This window comes from Pan paniscus, chromosome 8 (genome assembly GCF_029289425.2).
Source record: "Pan paniscus chromosome 8, NHGRI_mPanPan1-v2.0_pri, whole genome shotgun sequence".
In the NCBI taxonomy this organism is placed as follows: domain Eukaryota; kingdom Metazoa; phylum Chordata; class Mammalia; order Primates; family Hominidae; genus Pan; species Pan paniscus.
In genome coordinates this window covers 31,329,793-31,342,905 of record NC_073257.2, presented here as the reverse complement: position 1 = coordinate 31,342,905, position 13,113 = coordinate 31,329,793, and the positions used below count along the sequence as shown (strand labels likewise).

Below are 13,113 nucleotides of genomic sequence, written 5' to 3'. Positions count from 1 at the left end.
TAATCATTGTTGGTTTCCCCTCTGCACTGGTTCTTTATCACAAAACAGCTTGTTCGTATTCAAAACACTTGAAATCTCCCAGCTGTGAGCTACATAACACCCATTTCTGAACTAGAAAAAGGCCATTGTTCTCTTTGAAAGCACTACAAGTAATGAAGGTGAAGAAGAGCCAGGGAAATATGTGTTTTCAACATTGGCGCTTGTAGCAACTGTAAATCAGGAAACACAAACATGAATAAAATGCCCAGTTCTTCCATTTCAGTGGAAAGGACTTAGTCACTGCCTTGCTACCCCAAACATCTACTTTAATTAATTGATCATTAAAGACATAATTCCGAAAGGTACAATCATTGAATGAAAAAAGTGCCGGGGAAAATATTCTACAACTATAGCAACTCTCATTCATGGCTGCAACGAATTATGAAAGCAGTAACTTTTTCTTCTATTATTTCTCCTACTTGAGTTTGTTCAGCTACTGAAGATATTAATTAAGCTCTCTTTCCTTATTTGATGCTTTGAAATTTTACAGATAAAGGGCCAGGAGTGGTGGCTCATGCCTGTAATCCCAGCATTTTGTGAGGCCAAGGCAAGAGGATTGCTTGACCCTAGGAGTTCAAGATCAGCCTGGGCAACATAGCAAGACCTCTTCTCACTAAAAATCAAAAACAAAAATTAGCTAGGTGTGGTGGCAGGCACCTATACTCCCAACAACTTGGGAGGCTAAGGCAAGAAGATCACTTAAGCCCAGGGAGTCTAGGCTGCAGTGAGCCATGATCACGCGACTGCACTCCAGCCTGGGAGACAAAGTCAGTCCCTGTCTCAAAAAAAAGAAAAAAACAAATCAAACCAAAAGAATTTACAGATAAGCATTTATTCTCTCTTTAGCTAATACCTATTTATCCACAAGATGAAAGAAACAGGTAAGCTCAGAAATGGTGAAAATGGTATTGTTCTAAGTGGTATTGTATTTCTTTCCCATTATGGGCAAATGGATTGCTTCTATATATTTCTTTCTTTCTTTTTTCTTTCTTTCTTTTTTTTTTTTTTGACAGAGTCTTACTTTGTAGCCCAGGCTGGAGTGCAGTGGTGCAATTTCAGCTCACTGCAACCTCCTCCTCTGGAGTTCAATTGATTCTCCTGCTTCAGCCTCCCGAGTAGCTGGGATTATAAGCGTGAGCCACCACACCCAGCTAATTTTTTGTATTTTTAGAAGAGACAGGGTTTCACTGTGTTGGCCAAGCTGGTCTCGAACTCCTGACCTTGGGTGATCTGCCCGCCTCAGCCTCCCAAAGTGCTGGGATTACAGGTACGAGCCACCGTGCCTGGCCTCTTCTATATATTTCTTATATACATGATATATACAAAGTAACATAGTTTTTCATGTGATATTCCTTTTAACCTACCTTTTTTTTCTTTTTTTCCTTTTTTTTTTTTTTTTTTTGAGGCGGAGTTTCGCTCTTGTTGCCCAGGCTGGAGAGCAATGGCATGATCTCGGCTCATTGCAACCTCCGCCTCCTGCATTCAAGCGGTTCTCCTGCCTCAGCCTCCCGAGTTGCTGGGATTACAGGCACCCGCCACCATGCCCAGCTAATTTTTTGTATTTTTAGTAGAGATGGGGTTTCACCATATTGGTCAGGCTGGTCTTGAACTCCTGACCTCAGGTGATCTGCCTGCCTTGGCCTCCCAAAGTGCTGGGATTATAGGCATGAGCCACCGCGTCCGGCTTAACCTATTCTTTAAAAAAATTATTTCGACCTCTCAGGAGAAGGGAGCAGTTTCCCCCTACTCAATGAGCTCTCTACCTGGACTTGCCAGAGAAGGACACGGGGGAGTTGGAGTAGAGAGAACCCATTTTCATTTCCAAATTTTCCAAAGTTAATTTGTTCTACCTGCCTCTTGTCTGGGTTAAGACTGACTTAAGATCCCTGATGTTACTATGGTCTAGTCACAATTTGCAGATTGGGAAAGGAAAACCAAATTCTGGATATAGGCACAATAGACATGAGGTGGAGTTAAATATTTGGAATCCAGTTATTGACATTCACTGTAATTTTTTTTTTTTTTTTTTTTTGAGACTGAGTCTCACTGTGATGCCCAGGCTGGAGTGCAGTGGCACAATCCCAGCTCACTGCAACCTCTGCCTTCCAGGTTCAAGCGATTCTTCTACCCTAGCCTCCCAAGTAGCTGGGACTACAGGCACCTGCCATCATGCCTGGCTAATTTTTGTATTTTTAGTAGAGATGGGGTTTCACCATATTGGCCAGGCTGGTCTCGAATGACATCCACTATAATTTTTAGTGATACCAGGGATCCTGCTTCTTGTGTGGAATTATGGGAATTAAAAATACACATAAATAAATGGTGCCTATACCTGTACAACTGAAACACAATCCTTGAGAGTATGATGTTTCTATTTTCTCTAGAAATGTTCCTAAATATATAAAGTTTACTTCCAGAGCTACAATCATAACATATTGCATTTCATCCAATATTAAACATAAAAAAATGAAAAAACAAAAAAAAAATATTTTTTAGAAAGGCCAGGTGCCGTGGCTCATGCCTGTAAATCCCAACACTTTGGGAGGGCATGGTGGGAGCATCACTTGAGCCCAGGAGTTTGAGACCAGCCTGGGCAACAAAGTGAGACCTCATCTCTTATACACACACACACACACACACACACACACACACACACACAGTTTTTATACTTTTAAAAATATATTTTGGCCGGGCATGATGGCTCATGCCAGTAATCGCAGCACTTTGGGAGGCCGAGGCGGGAGGATCACCTGAGATTGGGAGTTCTAGACCAGCTTGACCAATATGGAGACACCCCATCTCTACTAAAAATACAAAATTAGACAGTCATGGTGGCGCATGCCTGTAATCCCAGCTAGTTGGGAGGCTGAGGCAGGAGAATCACTTGAACCTGGGAGGCAGAGGCTGCAGTGAGCAAAGATCATTGCACCACTGCACTCCAGCCTGGGTGATAGAGTGAGACTCCATCTAAAAAAAAAAAAAAAAAAGACTCCCTCAACCATTCACCATTCACCCTTCTTTGATACTTAGGTTCACAACATTATTCAGTATGAAAAATATTCTGCTTTGAAAAATCTTTGTACAAAAGCCTCTTTCTACTTAGAATTCTTTTCTTAGGATGGAGTCCCAGAGGTAGCATGTGTCAGACATGAGTTATTAAGACTTTAAAATTTTTATTCTAAACTACTGTCCAAATGGGCCACACTGTTTTATACTGTACCCAGCACTAAAGCAAGGTGCACTTTTTAGTGAGATGTAATCTTAAAAATATTTTAAAGTTTTTACATTTTATTTTTTTAAAAAAAACTTTGTAGAGACAGGGTATTGCTGTGTTGCCCAGGCTGGCCTCAAACTCCTGGCCTCAAGTAATCCTCCCCGCTCAGCCTCCTAAGGATGTAGTCTTAATCAAACTCAGTTTTACCACTAGAAATACAATTTCCATGAGTAGATCCACCCATTATTCAGAAAAGTTTCTGATCACAAAAGTATAGATCCAAGATTAAAAAAAAAAAATCGTAGCATGGTCTTTCACATCTTTCAGATCTTTTTTTTTTTTTTTTTTTTTTTTTGAGACGGCATCTCGCTCTGTCACCCAGGCTGGAGTGCAATGGCACGATCTCGGCTCACTGCAAACTCCGCCTCCTGGGTTCATGCCATTCTCCTGCCTCAGCCTCCCGAGTAGCTGGGACTACAGGTGCCCGCCACCGTGCCCGGCTAATTTTTTTTTGTATTTTTAGTAGAGATGGGGTTTCACCATGTTAGCCAGGATGGTCTCGATCTCCTGACCTCGTGATCCACCCACCTCGGCCTCCCAAAGTGGTGGGATTACAGGCATGAGCCACCGTGCCCAGCCCAGATGTTTCTTTTATTCCTTGGAAGATACAGAGTTTAAGCATCACATATAGTTTTTCATCAATGTAAGACACATTTTTAATACCTGACTCGACAGAAGACCCCATAGAAAATCTTATGACTTCTACCAACTTTTTATCACTTTTCAATCATCTGAGTAGCAGAAAGAGGGGACTGAAAAAGGAAAAAGAAATTAAAATGGTGGTGGAAATTGGTGTATAATTCCAGAGACCACAGGTAATAATTTTATGCTCTTAGATTAAGATGTTAAGTTGGAACGTGCCTCCTTTCTTGCCTCACCTCCTGTAACCAACGATGCTACCATTAGATGTGGTTTATATGGGAATTAGCTTTATAGAACTAGGAAACAAGAGCAGCAGATACCTATTCCTCAATATCTTTACTTCAGGAACTGTATTTCTAAAATCAGAGTACAGTCAAGGGATGCGGGGGACAGATGTAGCCAAGATAAAAGACCCCAGGATGCTAAACCAAAGAGGCCAGTGACAATGTCACGTCTGATTCCCTGGTCTCACTTCAGCTTGCAGTGTGTCTACAATGTGGAAGGTATTCTCCATATTAATTTCATTCATATGGGTTCAAGAACAAGGGATTTTAAGTGGACTTGGATTTGGATGTTCATTCTGCCATTTATTAGGTGAGTGGCCTTGGCAAATTCTTTAGTCTCATTAAACATAAGTTCACATGGCTAAAACAAGGGTAAGAGCGCCATTCTTTAAGGTAACGGGATTACAGAAAATGGATTGCACCAGGCTAGGCTAGTACTGGGTGTATAGTCATCCCTTGATAACTGCCGTGATATTGTTTCCAGGACCCTCAAAATCTATAGATGTTCAAGTCCTTGATATAAAACAGTGTACTTGGATGGGTGCAGTGGCTTACGCTTGTAATCCCAGCACTTTGGGAGGCAGAGGTGGGCGGATCACGAGATCAGGAGTTTGACACCAGCCTGACCAACATGGAGAAACCCCGTCTCTACTAAAAATACAAAAATTAGCCAGGCGTGGTGGCACAGACCTGTAATCCCAGCTACTCAGGAGGCTGAGGCAGGAGAATTGCTTGAACCTAGGAGGCAGAGGCTGCAGTGAGCCGAGATTGTGCCACTGCACTCCAGCCTGGGCAACAGAGCGAGACTCCATCTCAAACAAAGAGAAAGACAGCGTACTATTTGCGCATAACTGCACACATCCTCTGTATGCTTTATCTCTAGAGCAGCTATAATACCTAATACAAGGTAAATGCTATGCAAATAGTTATTCAATTGTATTGCTTTTTAAGTCTATCATTCTTATTGTTGTAATTTTTTTTAACATTTTCAATCCACAGTTGGTTGAATCCGTGAATGTGGAACTCATGCATAAAGAGGGCTAACTATATATAGTAAGTGCTTATTAATAGGCATTTGCTATATACCAAAGTAAATGCTACACCTAAGTAAATATTTCTCTGTATTTACCCCCCCATTAAAGCCCAAGACAAGTCATTTCCTGTGTGGTCTTCCACTGTAAACGTCCTCAAACCAAACTCATCAACACAGTGTAATATCTGCCACATGCACGACACAAACTAACTCGCTGTTAAAGTCAAGAAGCGTTTCTGTGATATAGATTCTTTCATACTCTCTGGGACTTGAGCAAATGGTAAGGTTTTCCCATACTCATTTTCTTTTTTCTTTTCTTTTCTTTTTTTTTTTTGAGACAGAGTCTTGCTCTGTCACTCAGGCTGGAGTGAAGTGGTGCGATCTTGGCGCACTGCAATCTCTGCCTCCCGGGTTCAAGTGATTCTCTTGCCTCAGCCTCCCAAGTAGTTGGGACTACAGGCGCATGCCACCACACCCGGCTAACTTTTGTATTTTTAGTAGAGACGGGGTTTTGCCGTGTTGGCCATACTGGTCTTGAACTGTTGACCTCAGGTGATCCGCCTGCCTCGGCTTCCCCAAGTGCTGGGATTACAGGCGTGAGCCACCGCGCCCGGCCAGGTTTTCCCATATTCACTTTGTTTACAGTGTTCTATCTTGATATGGTTTGAATTTGTGTCCCTGGCCAGACTCATGTCGAATTGTAAGCCCCAGTGTGGGAGGTGGGGCCTGGTAGGAGGTGATTGGATCATAGGGGTAGATTTTCCCCTTTGGTGCTGTTCTCATGATAAGACTTCTCATAAGATCTGGTTGTCTAAACATGTGTGGCACCTCCCACCTCTCTCTCGCACCAGTGCCAGCCATGTATGATGTGCCTGCTTTCCCTTCACCTTCCTAGACGACTGTAAGTCTCCTGAGGCCTCCCCTAGAAGCCAGATGCCAACACCATGATTCCTGTACAGCTTGCAGAACTGTGAGCCAATTAAACCTCTTTTCTTGATAAATTACTCAGTCTCAGGTGTTTCTTTATAACAGTGTAACAATGCAGGAATGTACTGATACATATCTCTTTCGTTCTGATTTTCTTTGATAGTCCTCAAACGCTCAGGCTTTTTTTTTTAACCAACTTGAAGTTCCAAGGGAATATCCCTTAAGGAATCAATGAATTTTTATCCATGAAACCATTTGTTAATCAAATATATCCTGTTTTAAGTTGACATCTTCATTTTTGGCTTAATCTCAGAATGGTAAAGAGCCACATGGAACTCTTTCCTCTTACCATTCAGGGCTCTTGCCCTTGTTCGAACTACAAAAGTTACTTTTGGTCTGGAAGCCTACCAGATTGTTTTTCCCCCAGACAGGGTCTTTCTGTTGCCCAGGCTGGAACGAAGTGGTGCAATCATGGCTCACTGTAGCCTCAACCTCCTAGGCTCAAATAATCCTCCAGTCTCAGCCTCATGAGTAGCTAGGACTACAGGCTCATGCCACAATGCCCAGCTAATTTTTGTTTTTACTTTTTGGAGAGATGAGGTCTCGCTTTGATGCCCAGGCTGGTCTTGAACTCCTGGCCTCAAGTGATCCTCCCGCCTTGGCCTCCCAAAGGGCTGAGATTATAGGTGTGAACCACCACACCCGGCCCTACCAGATTTTTATGGTTTTCCAGCATCATGGCCCTGGGGCATGGTTCAGGTCATTCCTAGTTCACTCCTGCATGGTCCATCATAAATACTGATGAATAGAACTGATTCTTGGATATGAATGTTTGAGGCCGGTGGGCCATTTACTCTTTCTTCTTATTGTGCTTTCTCCTTAAGGTAAAGAAGAGTCCCAAGAAGCAAGAACAAAAAGAAGCCAAGAAATCTTAGTGTTCCAGAGGTTTCACGGGAACACCAGGAACAGTGGGCACTGTGATAAGAAACTGACACAGTGCTCTGGGACACGCTGGGACACAAGAGGTGCTCTGGCTCTTGAGGAAAGCGAAGCTATTCCAGATCCCAAGGCCAAATGTAACTGAGGTGCACTCTAGTTAATAGGTTGTCCTTCAAGCTGTCCTTTTCCTGCCACCCTTTAACTCCACCCTCCCCCCTCCCCCACCGGCCCGGGTTTATCAGAAAGGCTTGGTCATAGCTGTAGAGTAAGATGGGGAAGAAAAGCAGAAAGCACAGATACAGAAATAGCCCACAGCCCTAGGTAGGATCCTGTAGAAGGAGCTTCAGGGATGGCTGTTGCGGAATTCTATTGAAATCCACATTTAGATTTAGATTCATCCTGCTCTACAGAATCATTAGGATACTACGTTGGTTGGGAGACAATATGGTCCTTCATTTCACTTTCACTCAACCTCTATTAACATCCTAAAGACTTTATTGCCAGGCCAGTGTGAGAGCTGGAGTCTGCTTTTGCAGATTCTACCTGGATTCCTGGCCAACTTGTTTTGTGGCTACGGAGGGTCAGGCCCATGAGGTGATGTCAGACTTTTCTATCAGTTTTTGCTTCTCCCTGTTCCAAGCCAAGAAAAAAAGGAATTGATTCCTTTTCCAGTTTCTGGTACTTTCGACATGACATATGAGCACATGCTACATAGCATGAGGGTGACTGGTAAATCATCTATGCATTGTAGCCCCCTTTTTGGGATAAAGAATTAAAAGTTTGTGGCATATTGGTTTGTGGACTAAACCCGAACAGATCCTCAAAATAAATTCGTAAGTACCAATTTGTAGAAGAGTGGCATCTCTTTATCTAGACAATAATGTAAAAGTGCTTTAAAAACACCAAGTTTGGTGGAGTGCAGTGGCTGACATCTGTAATCAGAGGCAGGTGGATTGCTTGAGCCGAGGAGTTTGAGACCAGCCAGGGCAACATGGTGAAACTCTGTCTCTACCAAAAATACAAACAAAAGCCATCTGTGGTGGTGTGCACCTGTGGTCCCAGCTACTCAAGAGGCTGAGGTGGGAGGATCGCTTGAGCCCAGGAGGTCAAGGGTGCAGTAAGCCATGATCACGCCACTGCACTCCAGCCTGGGCAACAGAGAGAGACCCTGTCTCAAAAAACAGAAACTAAAACACCAAGGCCATGTCTTGTTCAACACTGTGTCTCCAGTATGTTTCCAATCAATATTTGTTGAGAAGGGAATGTGTAAGTGATAAAAGATGTTAAGAAATTCATATTCTCTTCTTCTAGGTCCTTCTTTACCTTGTACATGACAGGACTTACTGTAAAATGATGAAAGCTACCACTTTCGGAATGTCGGCCAAGGGACAAACAATGTGTTGTATATTATACATAGATTGCTACATTTCATTTAACCCCAGCTACAATTGTTTTATTCCAAGGTGAAGAAACTGAGGCTCAAAAAAGTTCTCCCAGCCATTCACTGTGGCACACGCTTGTAGTCTCAGCTATTCAGGAGGCTGAGGCAACAGGATGGCTTGAGTTCAGGGGTTTGAATCTAGCCTGGGCAACATTGCAAGATCCTTTCTCTGAAAAAAAAAAAAAAAAAAAAGTTAAATTTTAAGACAACATTTGTGAAAGATTTTTTTTTTTTTTTTTTTGAGATGGAGTTTCACTCTTGTTGCCCAGGCTAGAGTGCAATGGTTAGGTCTCAACTCACTGCAACCACCGCCTCCCAGGTTCAAGCGATTCTCCTGCCTCAGCTGGGATTATAGGCACCCACCACCATGTCCAGTTAATTTTTTGTATTTTTTGTTTCTTGACACAAAGTCAAGAAACTCTTTGTTCTTGACACAGAGTCTCGCTCTGTCACCCAGGCTGGAGTGCAGTGGCGCGGCTCACTAATTTTTTGTATTTTTAGTATAGATGGGGTTTCACCGTGTTAGCCAGGATGGTCTTGATCTCCTGATATCATGATCCGCCCACCTCAGCCTCCCAAAGTGCTGGGATTTTAAGTGTGAGCCACCATGCCCGGCCAATATTTTGTATTTTTAGTAGAGATGGGGTTTCACCATGTTAGCCAGGCTGGTCTCAAACTCTTGACCTCAGGTGATCTACCCGCCTTAGCCTCCCAAAATGCTGGGATTACAGGCATGAGCCACCGTACCCGGCTGAAGATTTTTTTTTTTTATATGTTCTCCCAGGCCATAAGCGTTAGAGCTGGTGTTAAAATCTCTCTCTCTCCAAAGCCTGTGTTACTCCTACAGTACTAGAGTGCTTTTCATTTAAAGGGGTGTGTAGATGGCAGTTTCACAACATTTACATGTTTATGTGAAATTTTGAAGACTTGAAAGTGATAATTTACAAAATGCTAAAAATTGGTTGGTATAAAGAAAGGCAAAAAAAGATTGGGCCCAGGTCTGCCTTGCGTGTGACACTAAATGAACACCTTCACATGTTAGAACGATGGGTGTCCCTCATAAAGGTAACCTATTCCTTTTAAGTACAAAGATGCACTTAAAAAACTCGAGGTTCAGGAAATCAACAGCGATGTCAAATCCTGATTTTCTTTTTTTTTGAGATGGAGTCTTGCTCTGTCGCCCAGGCCGGAGTGCAGTGGTGTGATTTTGGCTCACTGCAAGCTCCGCCTTCCAGGTTCACGTCATTCTCCTGCCTCAGCCTCCCGAGTAGCTGGGACTACAGGCACCTGCCACCACGCCTGGCTAATTTTCTGTATTTTTAGTAGAGACGGGGTTTCACCTTGTTAGCCAGGATGGTCTCGATCTCCTGACCTCGTGATCCGCCCACCTCGGCCTCCCAAAATGCTGGGATTACAGGCGTCAGCCACAGTTCCCGGCACAAATCATTATTTTTATTTATTTAGATCTTCCGTTTCTCTCTTCACATCTCTTTGTCACCATCTAGAAAGCTGTATTTCATGAATGGCTGGGTGTGGTGGCTCATGCATGTAATCCCAGCACTTTGGGAGGCCGAGGCAAGCGGATCACCTGAGGTCAGGAGTTCGAGACCAGCCAGTGCAACATGGTGAAACCCTGTCTCTACTAAAAGTACAATTTGCATGACTTTTTAATCCCTCTGTAAAACTAGGGTCGCTGCAGCAGCCTTTCAGTGTTTCCTGTGCAGGGTCCTTGGTGTGGAATTTTATAAATTATGAGACCATGTATGTCTTCCTATCTCATTTTTTTTTTTCTGAGATGGAGTCTCGCTCTGTTGCCCAGGCTGGAGTGCAGTGTGGCAGGATCTTGGCTCACTGCAACCTCTGCCTCCTAGGATCAAGTGATTCCCCTGCCTCAGCCTCCCAAGTAGCTGGGACTATAGGCGCCCGCCAACATGCCTAGCAAATTTTTGTATTTTTAGCAGAGACAGGGTTTCACTATGTTGGCGAGGCTGGTCTCTAACTCCTGACCTCAGGTGATCCACCCACCTCGGTCTCCCAAAGTGCTGGGATAACAGGCGTGAGCCACCGCGCCCCTCCACAAATCACTCATCTTGAGAAGGCTGCTGAAGAGACCAACCACCTGGTTTCACCACCTCCCTTCCCACCCTGACTCCAGCACTATTACTGATACATGAGCTAGAAATAAATTATTTCAGCAAACAGTGAGGGTAAGAGAGTCCTCGGTAAGGCTTCTTTCTAATAAAACACAGCCCCCATATTGTTTCTTTTCTAACAAAAAGCAGCCTGAAAAATCAAGCTGAAAGGATAGATAAACAAGCTAAAAGTCTGCACAGGTAAATGCTGCAGCTGTGCCAATAGATAAAGGCTACCCGGGGGCCAGGCATGTGCAACCTGGTGGCTCCATCTTCCCTTTTGTTTGTCAACCACAAGTACAGTGAGGAACAGACAACATGGTGCTGGCCAGGTTGAGACCCCATCTGCATAAAAGATTAGGGTGGGCTGGCCAGCATCTTCATGCACCATGCAAATGTCACACCTGGTCCGAACAATCTCTCGCGCCCTATGTAAAGCAGACACCGCCTCCTGAAGCTCAACTATGAAACCCCATGCGTTTCACCATGAAACCAGACGGTGCACTCGGGAGCCCTTCTCTCTTTGCAAGAGAGAGAGAGCTATTCTTTCTTTCACCTATTAAACCTCCGCTCTTAAACTCATTTCTTCCACGTCCACGTCCTCGATTTCCCTGCCGCGAGACAATGAACCTCAGATATTTACCCCAGACAATAATGCTTCATTACTATCTGGCCTACAGACCCAAAAGGATGGTCCAGAAACATCTGTTCAAGCTCCCCAAACTTCCCACCTCCTTGATGCTTCTGCCCTGACTCATGCCCTCTATCCCCTGGCCTTGAAGTCCCTCATCTCACTGCCATATGCTCTTTTCTGCCTAGAGACAGATGCCTGGACCCTGTCATTAACAGATGGGTATACGCAAGAACCAATCTGGCAGGGCTGGAAGGATATTAGTGGACAGCTTTTTGGCCGCAAGACTTGCTTTTTCTCACATCCAAAGGAAACTCTATTTGCTCCACAGAGGCCTGGTGTGTGGAGGCCCACAGGCTCCTGTCAGAGAGGTGGTTAATGTTTAGAGCAGGAACAACTTTTATTTTCTTATAGCCTTCTGGAATGACTAGGCCTAAGGCTGCTAAGCACCAATTATTATAAGAGGAGATAATTAACTTAAAAATATCTTTGGTTATGAAATAGAATAAACACATTATAATTTCATGGCACTATAGTTCTAGCTTTCTCCCTAAACAATGACTAATGAGTTAATAGTGAAGCTAATAATTTGAATGCTATAACACAATGCATACCTAAGTTTAATAAAAATGTGCCAGTGATAGAATGAATACCTATGATTAAAAAGTGAAATGAAATTCACTCAAGGATAGAAATAAATTTCTGATCATGATTAATATAGTTACTTAGATTTTTATGCATTGATTTCTTCATTTCCTAATACAAAGGTGAATTTTACTATGCTAAATAGCAAAGTATGGTTTTCAATTTTCATCCTGAAACTGTCAATTGCTAATAACTTAAAAGGAAAATTCATAGTTTGTTTTAATGTCTATAATGGATTTGTCTTAAATATTAACTACTCTCAATTTGCTCTTTTTAGAGAAATGAAAAAAAAAAAAATGACCCAGATCCCTATTGTAAGAGACTATGGAGGCTGGGCACGGTGGCTCACATCAGTAATCCCAGCACTTTGGGAGGCCGAGGTGGGCAGATCACTTGAGGTCAGGAGTTCGAGACCAGCCTGGCCAACATGGTGAAAACCTACTTTAGTAGGCCTAGGAACCAGATCTACTAAAAATACAAAAATTAGCCAAGCATGGTGGTGGGCGCCTGTAATCCCAGCTACTTGGGAGGCTGAGGTGGGAGAATCACTTAAGCCTGGGAGGTGGAGGTTGCAGTGAGCCAAGATTGTGCCACTGCACTCCAGCCTGGGCGACACAATGAGGCTCCATCTCAGAAAAAAAAAAAAGAAAAGAGAGAGAGAGAGACTATAGAAAACACAGGTCAAGAAGATCTAATCCGTTTTTTTATCCACTTACTTGTTGTGTACACTAACTTCTTATAAAACTTGTTCTACTCTTTTATTATATTAAATGCCTCAGGTGGGAGTGTAGCTATCAAGTCTTATATAGGAAGCACCCAGGAACTGAAGAGGTATTGACTATACTTACAGGAACCAGGTCATAGCCATCTGCTTTATTTAGCACTTACTGATATCTTACTTTCCAGTTATCCTTGTCTGATTATAACTTCTCTGTATCATCTTGCTAACTTTCAATGATAATAAATAATCCTTCCATTAAGGAAGGAAACTTTTCAACTTTATTTTATTCTTTATATATGGGTGAAAATTCCTACAATATATTTTGAAACAAATATATACATTTTTTTTAAGACAGGGTCTCACTCTGTCACACAGGGCTGAGTGCAATGGTGTGATCTCGCCCCA

The 13,113-nt window shown here is 43.0% G+C and overlaps 1 protein-coding gene across 9 annotated transcripts in view; it reads right to left on the bottom strand.

The window, feature by feature from the left end:
• CACNB2 (calcium voltage-gated channel auxiliary subunit beta 2) overlaps positions 1-13,113 on the bottom strand; it is a 400,505-nt gene that overhangs the window by 42,939 nt on the left and 344,453 nt on the right. The gene's annotated exons all lie outside the window — the stretch shown is intronic.